Source organism: Dermacentor andersoni, chromosome 9, assembly GCF_023375885.2.
Source record: "Dermacentor andersoni chromosome 9, qqDerAnde1_hic_scaffold, whole genome shotgun sequence".
NCBI lineage: Eukaryota > Metazoa > Arthropoda > Arachnida > Ixodida > Ixodidae > Dermacentor > Dermacentor andersoni.
The window spans coordinates 115,786,243-115,804,363 of NC_092822.1; the positions used below are offsets into that span (position 1 = coordinate 115,786,243).

Genomic DNA, 18,121 nt, shown 5'->3' on the forward strand with positions numbered 1-18,121 from the left:
TTGGGCTCTAAGTGGTGTCGTCCCGGTGTCTGGTGTATTGTTGTATGCAAAAAAGTGTCTGATACGCATTCGTCGGGAAAATTCTGAAAGGTCCCTGTGAAGCTCGAATTCATTTATTGTGTTGTTCGTGGGACAAAAGTTTAGGCCCTTGCTGAGCACGCCTATTTCTTTTTTACTTAATCTTTTTGAAATGTCTACAACATTGGACTGGTTTAGTTTTGTGGAAGCTTCCGTCAGGTCTGGTATTTCTAGACTCGAGGTCCCTCTTGCTGGCGTGTGGTTGCTGTTCGCCTGGAAGGTTGTTTTTTGATTAAAGTTAGCTTTTTTCCTTTGTTTTTGAACCAATTTTCTAGACTGTTTTTTGTCGTAATGCTCTAAATCTTTCTTCTCATCCAGTGTCAGAGCTATGTTCAGAAGTCTGTGGCTAAAACTTTCTATTTGTTCTTTGCAGTGTTCCTTGAGGATATCCAAAAGTGAAAGTGAGGCATTGTTCAATGTTGTTTGCCAGTTTGCACGATGGTGTGGTGGGAGTGTTCCTAGAGCTGGTACAGCCTTCAGAGTTAGATCTCAATTAGGGATTATATTGTTCTCTGTGCAGACTGTGTAGCTTTTCAGATGGGAGGTGTAGCTCGCATGTTTTTTGGTAAGTTTTCTAGTCTGTAGGATCGAGTTGTTTGTGCAGTTGTGGGTATACAATACAATACAATCTTTATTGTGCATAAAGAAAACAAAGTACATATAGCAGGCCTACCAAAGCCACAGAGGGCTTGACTGGCAGTGCCTGACAGTCAGGTCACAGAAAACTGCACAGGGTTAATAGCGGAGTTAGCTATTAGCGGGTCGGAGCAAAATGTTGAACAGTTATACAAAATGTTACATTAAACATCGACAATTCTAAGTAGTTTCTTAATCCCACGTCTTGTGTTTGCTTCTAACACAGTTGGCAATTTATTAAATATGGCTGGAACATGGTATTGCTGCGTTCTCCTTCCGTACTTCCGTAGTCTTGGGGATGACGTAGGGTTCCTTCGGTCTTAAGGAGCGGACAGGCGTATATTGTGTTTTAAAATCATTATTCCAGAAGTGTTTAATTACTACACTTTCGACAATCAGGGAAGAGAAGTTTGGCAAATTCAACAACCTAAAGACATCTGCATCTTGCTTTGGACGCAAATCGTAAGCCACTGTTGACAGCAGTGAACGTAAAATTGAATTATTCTTGAGCTCCACATAAGAGTACAATGGCCATACACAGTTAATACACAGGACAATAATTTTTCGTACGGAGATTGGCATAAGACATCGCATATTGTATAATATACACGAGACCGCGTGCAGCCTTTTACAGAGGTGGGATAACTGCGAGTTCCATAAAAGATCACAGTTAAGAAACAACCCAAGATACTTAACAGAAGATGAATTTTTAACAGGTTGACATGTACATTCGTAACAGTCCGATGTGTGTAAGAATAATGATGTCGTAGGAAGGATATTTTTCATGGGGTTATGGAAACAGACAAGTCGCGTTTTAGAAGGGTTGATGCTTATTAAATTAGCCGCAAACCAGTCCATAGCTTTAGCTGCCTCTTTCTGTAAGGAGCTGATTGCATCAGAGTAATTAGTTGCGCAGGATACAAGAACAGTATCATCAGCATATTGATATATATAATTACCTACTACATTGGACAAATCATTCACATAAATGTTAAAAAGCAGGGGGCTTAATACTGAGGGACTCCAGAATGAATACTGGTAAAAACACTTAAACTATTTCCCATCTTTACACACTGTCATCTATCCTGCAGAAAGTTAGTTAATAAATTCAAGAATGATCCACGAAGGCCTAGGAGAGACAGTTTCTGTAATAAAATGTCATGACAAACACTGTCAAATGCCTTAGAGGCATCCATAAAGAGGGCACATGCTACCCGGTTACGGTCTAGTGTCAAGTTTAAAAGATCAGAAAAAGCTTCTAACAGTGTTTGTGTGCCCTTCCTCTGTACAAATCCATACTGATGTGATGATAATACACTATGCTTATCTAGAAACTGTGTTACCGTAAGAGCCACATCTTTTTCTAATATTTGAGCTATACAGGGAATTATCGAAATAGGTCTGTAATTTTCAATACTATTGCGTGCACCTTGCTTGTGAAGCGGAATTACAATTGCGGTTTTCATATCAACTGGAATCACACCACCATCTAAAACAAAGTTTAAAAGAGATAGCAATACATGTTTAATTGCTTCAAAATTTCTCTGCAGTTCACTGACAGAGATTTTGTCGAAGCCAGGTGATTTGTTCGTCTTAAGATTGAAGACAATGGACCTTAATTCATCAAGCGATAGTAAAGGAAGATATGCGGAATCTAGCAAGCTATCTGTTAAAGTACACACTGATGGTCGCCGTGTCCTCGATCCCGAGACACTTGAAAAGAACTGATTAAATAAGCTTGCCACAGTTTCGTCGTCTGAAGAAAAACAAGATGAAAGGCGCTGTTTAGGCATTGAAATGTTGCCGCCTCTAAGATTATTCATTAGGGACCATGTTTTCTTTATGTCAGATCGAGCTTCTTGAAATTTCTTTCTAAAATAAACATGCTTCGCAAGTCTGATCATTGCATTCACCTTGTTTCTGGCACATTTATATCTTAAGCGCGTGTCATTGCAGCTTGATGACCGCTTGGCCTTAGTCCACAACAAGTCTTTTTTCTTTATAGCAGCTAGAATTTCGCTGGTCATCCATTTCTGGCTCAGGTTACGTTGCCTGATTTTGACAACGCGTGTTGCCGCCTCCTAAAAGCATCAAACGCGGCTACAAATTTGTGGTACATGTTTTCCGGTGACACAGTACATAAAAAATTATCGCAATCATTTTTCTGGACTAGTTTATCGAAAAGCTTTGGATCAATTATACAAATTTGTTTGACAGAGTTAATAGCCTCTGATAACAAAGGATTCACAGTCTGTTTCAGTGAACAGCAGACAAAGTAGTGGTCAGAAAGCTTAACCTGTGCAATGGTAGATTTTACTTCCAGATTATGGGCTCTAACATTTACATGATCAATGCAGGATGAAACAAGACGTGGAGATAGGAATTCCTTGCGAGTAGCTGCATGGATTGTTATCTCAATTCCCCATTTAGATAGTGTATCTAATAATCAGCTACTATTCCTACTGGTGGACGTAACGTATCTATATTAATGTCCCCTGCGAGGCAAATACATTCATCGGTTCCTAGATGTGATAACGCAGAGTCGAGCTCAGCCAAAAAAAGACGCCTGTTAAGACATGGGGGACGATATACAGAAAGCAAGGCCAATGAAAATAGAGGATTAGATAAGCGGAGAGTAACAGTTTCGGCATGGTCGAAAGGCAACTTTAGTTCGGAGACTAACCAAGTGTTTTTTACGAAGACAGCCATGCCTCCAGCCTTCCGGACCGGATGAAAAAAGGAGAATGACTGATAGCCCGGTAGTGCGAAACTAGAAAATAGACCTGGCGAGATATTTATCTCGGTGAGTATGATGACATCAAAAAGCAGTGGAACAGAAGATAGAATGGCTACTATATGGTCCCAGTGCTTACGAATGCTTCTGATGTTTACGTGAGTAACATTGAAAGCACCATTACCCGGATAACAAAAAAACTGAGAAACTTCTAAAAGGTCATTGCAAACCTTGAAAGTACTACCCATGACTAGATAAGCCTCTCAATGTCCAATTTTCTATTAATTCGAACAAGTGGAGCGCCGTCTGCTTTCCTTGCAAACACCTTGCCATTTCTTGTCCAGATGTACTTGAAGGACATTTCCTTTGCTTTAGTGCGAGCTAGCCAGAACAGTTCACGATTAACCCGTGTGAGGTTGTCATTGAAATACAACCGTGGAAAATCATTCTGAACTAATCCTGGCAATTTTTTACGTGATCGAAGCCATTGTTCCTTCGCTTCAACGGAGCACATCTGGACAAGAATAGCTGGTGCAGTATTGCCCCTACTGGGTAGACGGTGGATAGCAGAGACTTGAGTTGCTGCAAAGTTAGGTACCGCAAGTTGTTGTGCAAGATCACTGAGGAAGGATTGCAAGTTCTCCTTTGACTTGCTGGGAAAGCCGTGGATCTCGAAATTCTTTCTCCTACTATACTGCTCCATTTCATTCATTTGCTCACTTATTTTGTCAATCAGGTCTGACTGGAACTCGACGGTAGAAGACGGCGAGTCCACCTTGGAACGTAATTCCGCCACCTCTGTCTGATTTTTGTTGACTGTCTCCAATACAGAGTCATATTTTGTGGAAAGAAATTCTATTGAGGTCTGCACTTCCTGTATCACGTTCTCGATCTTTCCAACCGAGTCCTTAAATGTAAGAAGTTCCTGTACTTTCATGGCGAGTATTTCTATGCTAGATGCAAGTCGGTCTAGTTTTTCATTTACAGCAATAAATTGCTGTGCGAACGATTCTTCTTTTGCTGTCTGTGTCAAGTCTCCTTGTGTGCTTTCTTGCGGTCGACATGTTTGGCACAGCCAGGTTTCACGTTTAACTGTACTCATTTGTGCGAAGCTGTTTTCAACTACTGTAGAGCATCGTTTTCCAAGGTGAAAACCTTCTTGGCAAGCCGAACATGTTAAAAATTTCGCATCCGAAGGTAACAGCTTAGAGCAAGCAGCACAATCAGAAGGCATTTCTGTGCAGTCAGCGGCAAAAAATTACAATGATAAAATAAGTAAGAGCAAAAGGCTCACCTGCCGAAAGGCATGAAATGATTAGCTCCGGGAACGTATTTGCCGCTGACTGCAAAGAAGCTGAGTGAGGCTGTTCCTTAAGTAGGCATTCCCAAGTGTCTGGGGTGCAGGCTAGGTGATGTGCTGACGAGAGGGTGACAGCTTGCGGACGAAAATTGCAGACGGAAACCCGCTGTCTGTGCAGACCCTGCGCAGATCCAGGCTTACTGATGCTAGCGGCTGCACTGCCCGTGTCTCAGTGAAGCGTCCGATGACCGCATGCAGCACCTGCCAAAAGGCATGAAATGATTAGCTCCGGGAACGTATTTGCCACTGACTGTCAACTTCTCTTTGTTTCGTATAGTGTGTCGCACTACGTGACTAGTCTGTCGTTGTTCTTGTTGTTGCCTATCATGCGTGTGGCTCCTATCCACAATGGGGGATTGGCCACTAGTCTGTCCCTGTAGTCTTGTATCACTTCTTTGTCGTCGTCGTCTCTTCCATGTTCTCTGTCGCCTCCGGCGCAGTCCTCCTCCCTTCCGCAAGGGGTGCGGGGTGTTGGGCCGTCACTCCAAGCTGCAGTGGGTTGGTTGTCATGCGGCTCAGTGGGCCTTCTCGTTGAGGTTGGGAGGGGTGCTAGGGTCTTCTGTGGTTACTTCCCCCCATTTGTGCCGGGATCCATTTGTGGTATATAGGTGTGATTTTGCTGTTCTTGAAGTTTTCTGCCTGTGGTTTCAGCATTTTGGCTGCCTCGGTGGAGACCCAGCCCTTTGTGAAGTTCCGTATGGCCATCTTGGAGTGGCTGATTATTGTTCTGTCTTGTCGCCGAGCGCTGATTACAGCCAATGCAATTGCCGTTTCTTCCACTGCCTCCGATGATCTGGTCCTTATCGTATCGACGTATCCTTAACGTATTGGGTGGGTGGCATGGTGTGGTGCAATCGCCGAGTGACAGATGTCCGCTTTCTGGACATCGTGCGCCACCTTACTCCACACAACTCAAAACCTCCGCTGAACGTTGGTTGCTAGGATTACGACGGAGAACACGTGTGATAAACCTAGGCCTCTCCGTGCTAACTTGTTGGTGATCTGCTGCTGGGAAACTGAAAGGAGAGAAACGCTTACCCAATGCAACGAGAGGCGCTGCCGCCGAGAAGTGAGGGAGAAAGTGATTGTGGAGAAGAAAAGGTGCTATTTCAGCACAGCAGGTGTCACGGGCGGCTGCTGGTGGGGGAGAAAGAAACGAATGCTGAGACGAAGCAGGAAAGCTGCGCCGGAGCGAACCGGTTGAGCGGTATCAAGCACTCCGCATACGGAGGGACAGAGCGAGGAAAGAGACCCGCGGCACTTTTCCTTCATCCACCGTTCCGTCCCGCGTTTCGTGAGGGTCATCGTATAACGCGAGTCAGGCGTGAAATTGCGTCGTATAACCGGGGTTTTTAATGCATTGCCTCTATGGGGACTTCGCCAGGACTGTGCTAATTTATTGTAAAACCTGGGCCATCGCAAAACCGGGGAACATATAACCGGGGTTCCACTGTATCTATAAATGTACTATGTCGAGAATGCAAAATTTTCTCTAACGCTTTGGAGAAGACTGGAGTGTGCACACAAGTCTATAATTGCCTAAATGATTTCTATCTCCCTTTTTAAAGAAGACAGTTACTTTTGCAATCTGCATTTTTTCTGGAAATACCAATGTAGCTAAACAAAGGTTAAAGATATGTACGATCATTGGTGCTATGATATCTGCAACATATTTTCCAGGCTTTATCTGAATGTCATCAATGTCTCGACATCTGGTATTTCTTTAGGATCACAGGATCTAGAAATATTGTATTATCATCATGAAAGTTTGTGTACTCATGTCTCCAACAACGATCCATCCATTTTTATTTTTGTAGAAGAATCATTGAAAGCATTTGCATGCCATTAGCTCTTTACCATCAATATTAAAATTATGCACATGACTTTGTCACTGGTTATGATGCAACAAGTTTATACAGGTCCAAATCACATCATGGCAGCCCTTCTTCATGTCTAGATATGTGGAGTAGTATTCCATTTGAGCTGATTGCAGCATCTTTATTAACCCATTTTTGAAAGAAATGCAGATTGTCAGTCGCACGTCAGTAGAAACCTTCTGTACAGCTTATTTTTATACTTAATTTCGTTAGACAATTCAAGTGTGATCCAAGGCTTGAGAGTTTTCTGAGATGGTTTACATGCTCTAGAGAGAAAATAGGAATAGTGTAGAGTAGTGTACGAGTAGTAGTGCAATTCAATAAACTTATTATAGGCTTCATTGGCATTATTAAGACAAACAATGTGGGCTAAGAGCACCCGAAAAATAATAAAGAGTAACATCAGTTATATGCTGGTATGTAATACCTTCTGGCTGTTTTAGTGTTTGGGTCGGCGCATCTATGCACAAGAACATTGGCAGATGGTCACTCACAGGAGGGCATAGGAGGGCAGTCTCGATGTTAGGATGGGAGTAATGAACAAATGAACTTTCAGTTGTTATTCTAGTAGGTATTTCGAGTACATTCATAGAACCATTCGAAGACAATACAACCTTAAATTTTTTAGTAGAATAATTATTACAGCTCATATCGATATTGAAATCACCTGCAGCAATAAGCGTGTAACCAACATCCGCTACACAACACAAAAAGTGGTCATAGAATCTTTAAAATGTAGCTGTGTTTCTGCTTGCCAGGTGGTAACAAAGAGGAGTAAATAAATTTACGCAAACACAATGACGTTATCTCATAATCTGGTGTAATTGTACTGAATGCGCTCAGCATTTCACCATTTTCATCCGTATCCAGCAGTAGTGCCCCTCCCTGGCCACGGCCAACATGCCTGTTAAGGTAGGATGTTTTATAGTTCGTCACTTTAATTTCATTATCTGCACTAGTGCTCCATGTTTCACTCAACATTACCACAGAAAAGTTAAATTAAAATGCACTAAGGAATTCTTTTAGCGATCCTGCTTCATCTTTTACTGATGGTGCATTGATATGTATTGCTTTAACAGATGCGGATTAATAAGACGAAGCAATGCAGTTTAGATCAGTCGAAGGTGATACAAACATTCTATCATTTTTTTTTCTTTTCATACTGAACCCATGCAGTACTTATTTAAGCTGGTCCTGGTCATTTCCGCCTTTGATATCAATGACATTCAATCCTTCATCTTTGGGGACGAGTATTTTCCTATTTGTATACCAGACAAAATGATAGCCCCACTATCTCTTGCCCTTTCTTTCGAAGTGGGAAGCAAGTCTGTTATATCGATTCATGTTTGCCTGAACAGTTATCTGTAGTTCACTATTTTTGACTTTGTTCTTAGCTTTCCGCCACAAGTCTCTTGTTGTCTGTCTGGTGAAAGGAGCAATTATTCCCGGCGTCTTACCCTGTCGGGTAGGCAATCTGTGTATTCTGTGAATATCTTCTGCCATTAACCCAGATACGCCTAGTGTCCTACATGTGGTACACTTCTTTCATTGGCAGTAACTACTCAGATTTGTTATGTAAAAGCTTGCGGTTGGCAGCCTGTATCCGTACGGTCATATCTCTTCTCTGTGCAAACTTTGGTAAGTGTGTATCTGGTTGTTTCTGCGTAATGACCGCTGCAACATCGGGAATATTGGGATTTAGAGAAGGGCACCACCTGACGGCAAAAAAAGTTACTGATAAGAATTAAAGTGTCATTGATTGTTGCTGAGAATGTGATTACATGTCTATAAAGGACGGAATGCATACACAACAAAATATCCATTGTCTGTAGTTAAAATTTCATCACAACATTTGAAACAGCAATGTCCTATATGTAGGACACTAGGCAGAGTGAGTGCAGCTTTAAGAACCTGTACTAATTGGTGAGCCAAACATCCTACCGAAGATAAACTAACGTAACAATGAATTCTTTTGGTTCATTTCGGAGGGCAGATATTTTCTGATCAGGCTATTTCAAACAAAAATCCTCACCGCCAAGGCTGAAGATAATTTTCAACTACATTGACACTCATGACGAAGTGCACTCAACAGTCTCCATTATTCCACCTGAACGTACGTTGCATTAGTATAACAGACGAGGAAAGCATTCATGAAAGTGCCATGGGCATGAACTATGCGTCCAGCAGCACTTTTGTGGGTAAAGCAGGATGCAAAGCTTTGTAAGGAAGTGATGATGACATGTATATTACTGAGCCACCAGTAAAATATAAAAAAGTGTGCAGAAAGTAAGCGCAAGTATGACCTGAATGCGTCTTTCTAGCACCTAGTCCTGCGGCACGTTAATTCGTCAAGATGCAACCCTGTCTTTTCGTAGACGAAGTGGTCTACAGTTTTTCATAGATGAAGTGATGACCTCTTTTTTTTTCACATAACGCAAACTACTGTGCACCGTAAAATAATCTATGCTTGGATTATGCATGAGATAAGATAGAGCTTTCAAGCACTCTCTTCTGTGCCTCCTTCCCATAAGCTGATACAGTATTAACGAAACCTTGTTGATGCAATTTAGAATTATGGGTACAAGGTTTTGAGTACTGAGTTGACTGTACTTCTGATGCAATCGTCTATCACTGCAAATGCTACAGTACTGCTGCAGCCGCATATAACGCTCAATGTGTGGAATGCAAGCACCCTTGTAATAAGACATTGTATAAAAAGTTACTCAAATGCCGTGGTCAGGAGTCGGCGGCTTTTATATTCATCTGATATAATCTAACAAGGGTGGAGTGTAGAGGCTTCACCGAACCGTTGCAATATACTTCACTGTTACACGAGCAAGAAGCGGCATTCTTCACTACTTGCATACCTTTCTTATGCATGTGAATGCGTTCTAGCACTACAGCGTAGGAAGTGATAAAGCTGACCTGCTCCCATTTCAAAAGCCCCCCCCCCCCCCCACAGCAGCCATATAACAGAAAACTTATAAGTCATTGCATTCAAACAGCCAACATTATTTGCTGAAAGCACAAAGTTGATTTACCTGATTGGATAAATTTGGGATTCCACGCAACAGGCAAACAATCTGTTCCCACTGTAATAAGAAAACTACCATGCATTGTGAAAAATTTTACACCAGAGTTTGAAATAAATAGCTTAAATCCTACCACTCCAATAAGGAGTGCATTTGCCTAGTGCCCTATATGTAGGACGGCTTAAAACCAAAAGTTTGACACAAAGATTTTCTATCAAACTACTGATACTACGTTCTGGAACCTCTGAAAGGATTTTTACCAAACAATATTTTAAATTTCTTAACTTGTCAAAGTTTAGGCATATATGGGTTAAGAGCGGAACTTCAACTTTTGGGGCAATTGCATTTAAAACGGCGAGTAGATTTACAGACTGCTGTGTATCTGCTTTTATTGCAATAGCGATTATATGCATACTGCAGGCACATTTTTGCCGTTGTTGTTGTTGTCGCCGTGATGTTCCGTATGAAGTCCAGGGGTGATAACATCGTCACTGCGCACTGTATGTGCGAGTGAAAGCATGCGAGGGTGAGCCAACGACGACAGGTCAGTCTCGCACGTGCAAGGCACCGAGGGCGGGGGAGGCAAGAGAGGGGTTCTACTCCGGCGGCTGCTGCGTTTGGTGCGGTCTATCTTGAAAGCGACCTGAGATGGGGACAGAGTGCGAGTGCCGATAGCTTCGTGTGCGCTGTGTTTTCACCTTAGTTCACGTTGAAGCCAAGCAGCACTAAGGTCAATTCGCTCGCTGCTGCGAGCACCTCCTCACTCTAGCATTTTAACAGCGAGTTTCCACGGTTGAGTGAGATGTGTTCATGTTTGCTTGTGCACATGTCACACCATACTTGTTAATTTAGTTAGTAAGCAAATGTTTACAAGCTTAAACAGTTGATAAAACTACTATGCTTACTTCATATAGTTGCCAACTAATTTACTATTGCAATCGACACTTCACCTTTCGGGTGAAACTGACTTCTTATTCCAAATCCGCCACTAGCCCTTCGTGATTGGTCAAAATGGCTCGGGTCTCATCCATATGGCCATAAAAACAGATTGGAATAGTTTTACGTTATACCAGCCCTGGGGACAGAGACGCCCGCCTGCTGAACCCTCTGCAGCATGCACCTGCCTAATACCTAGTTTGCACGCAGTGTCCTCAGCCTACTTTGTTGTTTTGTGCCTCAGTTAGGGATTTCCGTGCCACCCAACCCCCCATTAAACCATATTCTAGTACACTTTTAACTACGGCTGCCCTGGCCGTTCCAACAGCAGAAACAACAGCCGAGAGTGGCCGCACGCATGCTGGCCACTTCCCGGAAGCACAGGAAAGTCCAGTGTAATAAGCGCGAAAATTACGATGAACTGTGCGAGAGGTGCTGTCGCGCGGTGTGCAAAATGTGAATAGCTGCACTCTTTTTCGGAGAACGAATCCGCTTGCCGTTTGCAGCCACTGCTGCAGCACGTATGCCAAAGCCGTTCTGGTACAGCGTGGTGCAATTCACTCAATTTTCTGTGTTTGGCGCAGGAAGTTGCGTTTGTATCAAAATGGCACAATTGGTGCAGCAGTGCCACCCCTGCATATACATATTTTTTAAAAAACCGAACACGAACTACTATCTGGCCTCCACACTTCTCAAAAGACTTTTAGGTTACCATCTGCTGCGAAAGGTGTGTAGAAAAGGAGGTGGGAAGTGTGTGTCTTTCTTTTTGGGGGGGGGGGGAGGGGGTTCGATGCAGGCGGGCTATTCAATTTTTAAGAACAAATATGGTGCCACGATGGAAGCGAACGTTCAGATTAGTTTTTCAAGGAAAAAGAATGTGCAGTTGCAAGAACAGGACCACCTCTTTGTGCTCGTGCTTTCCCATCCAATGCTGTGGACACGGCATTATCTTAATATGGGCACCCTGCATAATAGTTGACATGGGAGCTGACAAGGATTAGGTTAACAACAGGATGACAGATATTCAGAAGTCAACACGTGTTATTCGCAGCGATCTATAGGCACAGGCCACCAACTCTGTTATGCGGGTTCTTATATATGTTTTGTAGCTGAGAATAAGCATTATAAAGTTGCGACTTTCCAGCAGTTCCCAAAAGCAGAAGAAAATAGGCTAAGCTGCACTGTGTATTAATACGACATATTTTAGGACTTCTTCCATGTCAGTGGCACAATTGAAACCATGCAAATTAAGCAGTAGCGAACATATTAAGTGCCTTTCACGACATACTATAACTTGACTGGTGGCATTACCAGTGCCACAGCCATGCTTCGTTCCTCTTCTCTCTCCCCATCATCCTGTAACCCTTCTCAGCAGAGTAACAGGCTAGGACATGTTCCGATAGTTAAAGTTCCACTGCCTAAGTGATATACACAGACATCTTTTTTTGCAAAGAGGAGCGTAAAAGCATTGCAGAAGAAAGACCTGGACAGGATAGAACCATGTTAAATCAACTAGCCCAATGGAATAGAGATCTCCAACTAGCCCTACATAGAGACCTCCTTTCTGGGTCACCTGTGCAGTGCAATTTATATTGCCAGGACATGCCATACCAAGTAGTCCCCACTAAAGATTTTTAAGGTTTGAGCTTGCCAGATTAAGCTGACCTCTCTGCCTTTTTGTAAATAAGTTCGCTTTCCCTGTGATCCCATAATCTACACAAAACCACAGTCTGTAGATGAGACTCCTTTGTTAGAATGAAGCTTTTAAGTATAACTGACTTGCAGAATTTTTTTTACACTGAATATCCCCAGGTCACGAACATCACTTAGTGGCCTGCTATTCTCCGCAATTATCCAGGGTTTTGCGTTCCTACAAAGTGCAGAACGCTTGCGAAAGCACGCAAGTGCTATTCCCAATCCCATTATGATTAAAAATAAATATCTTGATGTAACTTGGCTGTGTTATCATTCACAAAAATTACAGCGAATGTGCACACAGCCAATCAGCATTCCTAAGGTTTGTTCTGCGAAGACCTGTGCTTCGGCTCACAACTGAAAGCGCTTAAACAATTTAAGCCAGTTGGTACACACTTGGAAGACAAAAAAAGAAAACAGTGATTTTCAATACGACACAAAGCAGACGCACTCGACCACTCGTGTGTTGTCTGCTTTGCGTCCCGTTGAAAGGCAATGGGTTGTTTCATTACTTGTTTACACTCTGACTGCGCAGCGCAGTAAGGGTTCTAACTGCAAAGCTTCTGCAATTCATCACAATTGCCCAAATTGTTAGGTCACTGCTTGACGTGATAAGCATGTGATCAAACGTACAATGAAAGGAGAGTTAGTACCTTGCTTGCTAGACAAGTTAGCACATTTTTAATAGTACCACATTAGCATGGGTCAGCACATTCATTCTTTTTAAGTGTTCACAAACTTCACGCACAAGATCACACAATAAATGTAGGCAAAACTACCTGGGAAAAGAGGGCTACAGCCACACAAGAAATGCAAGTAGATTATCAAAAGAGAACAATCTAACTGACAGTGCATGCTGAAAAATCATGCCAAACTCACTATTAAAAGGAGAGTTTTTCCTTCCCACAGGTCTCATGCACATACAGGGTGAACAAATATAAAAAGGAATACCTTGCTAGTATTCAATGATCATTCTAGAAGCGCATCTCTCAATACTAGCTAGCATCCTCTCTTCTTGTGGGAATTTGTCTGACTGTGCCTTTCTCACTTCAGTGCAATAACAGAGCCACTTGAGAGCTGCTAATGTTTACAAGGTGTCGCCTTTTACACCGTTCTTTGCTGTGCTCGTGAATTTATTCACATTTGTACATATTGGTTGAAGTACCACGACAGGAACACATCAATGTTTGTATATTTTAAAAAAAGCATGCACCCACCTCAACACGAAAAGAGGTTCAAATTCTCTTTGGTTAAATGTTGTTACGTTTCGCCTACGACGCGCGGTATAGCTGGCGCGGATGCAACGGACGCCGGGGCTTCGTTCAAAGCGGCGGACATTTTGGCCCGTTCGGAGCTGCCGCAAAGCCTCCCCGCCAAGCGCGTCCAGGCGTGTTTCAGTGCCACGTGTCTTCGTGTGTGCGTGTGTGCCCACGCTTGTCAAAGCGCGGCAGCCGGGGAGAGGAGCTCCCCAAGTGTGAAGCGAGGATGTCTGATCGGCGCCGGCTCGGCGATGCGTCACTACACTCGTCTCAACATGCACGGCCGCTCGATGAAAACGCACATGTGCGGCCTGCCGCGTCGCGCCACGGTCTATGGGCGAGAGCGTGGAAGCGGAGTTTACAGTTGTCGCCGCGTTTCGCGAGGAGGGCGCTAGTTGTCGGGGAGAGCCCGCGCGAGGCACTGGCGGGAAGGAGCGAGCATTAAAAAGGGCGCGCAGCTCAGTGGTTTTAATTTTTTGTTTTATTCGCGTGCATCGTTACTGTTTAGTGTCACTCAAGATAGTTCACGCCTGCGTGATCTTCTATGCTTGCGGGCACAATGCCGCGCAACTGTTGCGTGCCGCTGTGTACGACGAATGCTTCGAAGAACACCCAAATCCGCTACCACGAGTTTCCCTAGCGACTCAGAACGCAGGGCAGCATGGCTGCGAAACATTTCCCGGGAGGGACCTGGCGGGAAAGGAACAATATAGCAGCCAAATGACAGGTCATTGGTGTGTGCTCTGCATTTTACAGAGCGCCGCTACAAGGCGACCGCCAAGTTGATGGTGCTTTTGCCAAGTGCGGTGCCGACAGTGTTCCCCAGTTATCACAGCTACATGAGCACGAGGGCCACGTCAGCTCCTAGGAAGAAGTGGCCGCGTTTGGAAAGAAGATAGGGTGATCCGCAGTCACGGGCAAAATGTGCGGGCACTGTTGCTTCACATGACGAGCCTGTTGTTAGTCAAAACGGCCGGCTCACTGCCTGACAGCAATGAAACCGTAATGTCTAATAACACCGAGCCAGTGGTTGAAACCTGTGCTGAAATTGCATCATTTGCAGATGCATCATGCCAAACTTCTCTCGAGTTTGAAAAAACGGCCTTCGCTTGAACGCGCCGCGTACAAGCGAAGGCCGCGCGTCTTAAAGGAGCGCTACACTGTAGGCACTTCAAGAGAAGGTCGAGCGCGCACAATTTTTTGAAAAGAACAAGGACATTGCCTATTTTACGAAGGTACTAGATGGTGTTGCACAAGGCGACAAGACTGCCGAGTTCATTAGGAACCAAGTCAGCAGTATCTCCATGAAGAAGCCTAAATGTGGCAACGTCATTCTAAGAGAGTGTGTAATTTGGAAAGCTTGCTCAAGCAAAGGATATATGACCATGTAAGATCCAGAAATCTTTTTGAGCTTCCTTGCCGTTCAACACTGCAAAGATATATATATGTACGTTGGCCATTCAACTGGTGAAATTGGCGTCACTTCGATGATAAAGGAGCGGCGGTGTATAGAATTTTTTCTTCAGCACCTTTTGCAATGCCGTGAGCTGACTTGCAGAGCGGAGGGCCGTACCATGGAAGTGTGCAAAGTTTTCCTGAGAAAGCTCTTGCGACCGGTCCCATGCAAACTGGGCAGGAGATATTAACCTGTCAGTTGAGCGACTTGTACGCCTGGCGCAAAAGCCTCTCGCCAGGAAAGTACTGCGCCTGTGATTACAACAACAAATAGTATTATTTTTCCTACACGGACAACAAAGCAGTTATAACTTATCCGTTGCTCTAGCTCGTCTTCTTTTTTTCTAGAGTGAAAAACACAATGCTTCAGTATATACAAGCACACTTGTCAACAAGCGGCTGTGCTGTTGCAGAAATAACTGTTGCATAAACGAACATCTTCGAGAGTGTACAGCGCAACGGCAAGGAAGGAGGAAACAGAGAGACGCGCACAATGCGAACTAGCTCAAGCAACCACTTTAGTTACAAACGAACAGTTGCTATATCTTGGTGGAAACATCGCCGACCTGGTACATTCGATAGTCACGCTTACTAATATGATTAACACTATTAAAAATTTATTATCGCCCTTTAAATAGCGGCGAGAGCATGCGAGCTGCGCTGTCACGCTGCGATCCGCCGCAAATATCTGCGGCTGCTCTCCCCTACTGGTGGCGCCGCTGCGGTGGCCCGGAACACTAGGCGAGCTACGCCGTCTCCGCCGCATACGGCAGGCCGCACCTGTGCGTTTTCATCGAGCGGCCGTGCAACATGTATCTCAGCGTGTCCGTGGCGCCGTCACGTGCGCCAGTGATGAGGCGTTCCTTCTTGCCCTCAACTGCGAAAGTATAGGCCGCGTGCACCGCCTATAGAGGCGCCACTGATAGCCACCTAGCGGGCGCTTCCAACAATACGCGTGGGAGCAGTAGCAGACGACAACGCTTTGCAGCAAGGGTGACTGAAGTTCGCGGCTGCGATTTGTCCTTGGTTCGGGCGCCAGACTGCTTCTTCTGCGGTGACAGCTGTAGGGAAGACGCAGACCTCTGTGGGAGCGGGTATGAACAAGATGTTACCGGTGTTTGGGGCAACATGGTCCCCATACGCGCCAGGTGCGTCCCGCAGACAAACGCCATGAAGACCATTTACATGAAGTGGAGCTCATGTAAACTAGCCGACAAATTTTGTTGACTAATGCGATGTCTCGACCGTTTTTTTTTCTTTAATTCTACCCTTGCCGTAATGCTGCTTCTGTACCTCAACAGTAAGCACCCGTCGTTAGTGCAGACTTAGATAACAAATCCGCACGGTGCGATGTCTGCATATACCGTTGTGATTTTTCTGCCGATGAATACATGTGACGCCGCCGAATAAGTGTAGTGAAAGTCGCCTGAAGTAGAATAATTGCGAATTTATTGATAGAAACGCGTACACTATAGTCAACGAAGCCACCAAACGCACGGGTTAATAAAAGCGCGTGTTAGCGCTGTACCGCCGATGAACTGCCGTTCGCGCTGCAGTTTTTGCAATTTTAAATTCCCTAAAAGAACTGCTTGGAAACGTACAAAGCTATAGTGTGACTAACATTGCAGTACTTTTTTTAAATGTTACTAGAGAGAAGGGCCACATGATATATTTAAAGGCAGAGCAGCGCCAGTCAAATTAGATACAGCGCTGGCGGCAAGGCCGGGTTTAGTCCTATGCGGCGTAAGCATAATAAGAAATAATTCAGCTGAGAGCAAAATTCACTTGCAAGAAGCGACTACGTTGTGAAACAAACAAATCACTCGGCGTGTTAAGTCTGCTCAGACAGCATCAAGGTATGATGACGTGACGCGAACTACTCAGCGAAAAATGGATCAGCGGAAAATAGAACAAAAATACCATGTGCAGAAACTATTAGCAATACTCGCCCTGAGCTACCTATTTTCTAAACACATTTCCCAAAAAAACCACAATATCTAAGGTGCCCTCGGGCGAAATGAATAAAGCTGTTAAAGAAGCACTTGCTTGGTGTCATTCCGATAAGACACAGCGTGATTTATACCCTTTACAAACGAGGCAGGGTGAAAACCTCGCAGCTCAAAAGAATCAAGAGTTATGCATGAAGCAACTAGCAACAGTTAAACATGGGCGAAGCCACGCATAAAATAAATGTAAAAACATGAAGTGCGCGACAGCTGGTGTGAGGATTTACCGGGCCACATAAAACTAACAATTTCAGTTCTTGCAAACTTCTGTAGCTTTAACATGCAAAACAATGCGCTCATGCAGTCGTGCTGCCTAGCTAGCCCAACGCGGTAAAGAAGCGGAAAACAATATAAGCGGCAAACGGCATTCCGAACTTTAGCGAAATGCCTTTCAACCGCAGGTTGCACTGCAGACGAACTTCGTCGCTTACCCGTCTAACTACAATTGAGTAAAAAAATAATAATAAAAAAGAAAAAAACACCGAAGCGACAAAGGAAAGGATGAGAACAAGAAATTTCGCGCCGAAGCTACGATCCATTGCCACCGTTGCTCCTGCTGATGAGGCTTTGCGGGGAATAATTAGAACCGTATCACCGGCACGTTTTCGCCGGTATTTGAGCCCCCCCCACCCTGCAACAATTCTTCGACATTCTTCGGAAGCTTTGGCCATACCACACATGCGAAGGGTGTTGCTTATTTTGCTCTGAAAACACAAATAAGACGGAGAAGCACTATCAGCGACGCAACAAACTACGGCGTGCTACGGGGCGCGGCTCGCTCCTCTCCCATGCGTTCTGCGCAAGGCCGCCACCAGTGGCGCGGCCATCGGCGTGCACGCCGCGTATAAGAGCAGCTGCTCCCGGACGCCGAGGGAGGCTCCGATTTCTTCCGTTGAGTTACGTGCTCTCCCGTCTCTCCACTTCGGTCGACCTGACCGCCCGCTCTTTTGCGATGTTAGAATAAACCAGTTGTTCTGTTACCAGTCGACTCATGCTTTGCCGGGACCTTCGGATGCTTCCAGTTGTGCCCCAGGCCGCCAGGCCAACGCTACC

The 18,121-nt window shown here is 44.5% G+C and overlaps 1 long non-coding RNA gene across 1 annotated transcript; it reads right to left on the bottom strand.

Moving 5' to 3' along the window:
* Window positions 1–691: 691 nt before the first annotated feature.
* Window positions 692–11,433, bottom strand: LOC140213125 (uncharacterized). Its single transcript, XR_011890086.1, has 2 exons — window positions 9,727–11,433; window positions 692–6,951 (listed from the first exon to the last, which is right to left on the bottom strand). It is a non-coding gene; the product is annotated as an uncharacterized lncRNA (long non-coding RNA).
* Between the last annotated feature and the right edge of the window lie 6,688 nt (window positions 11,434–18,121).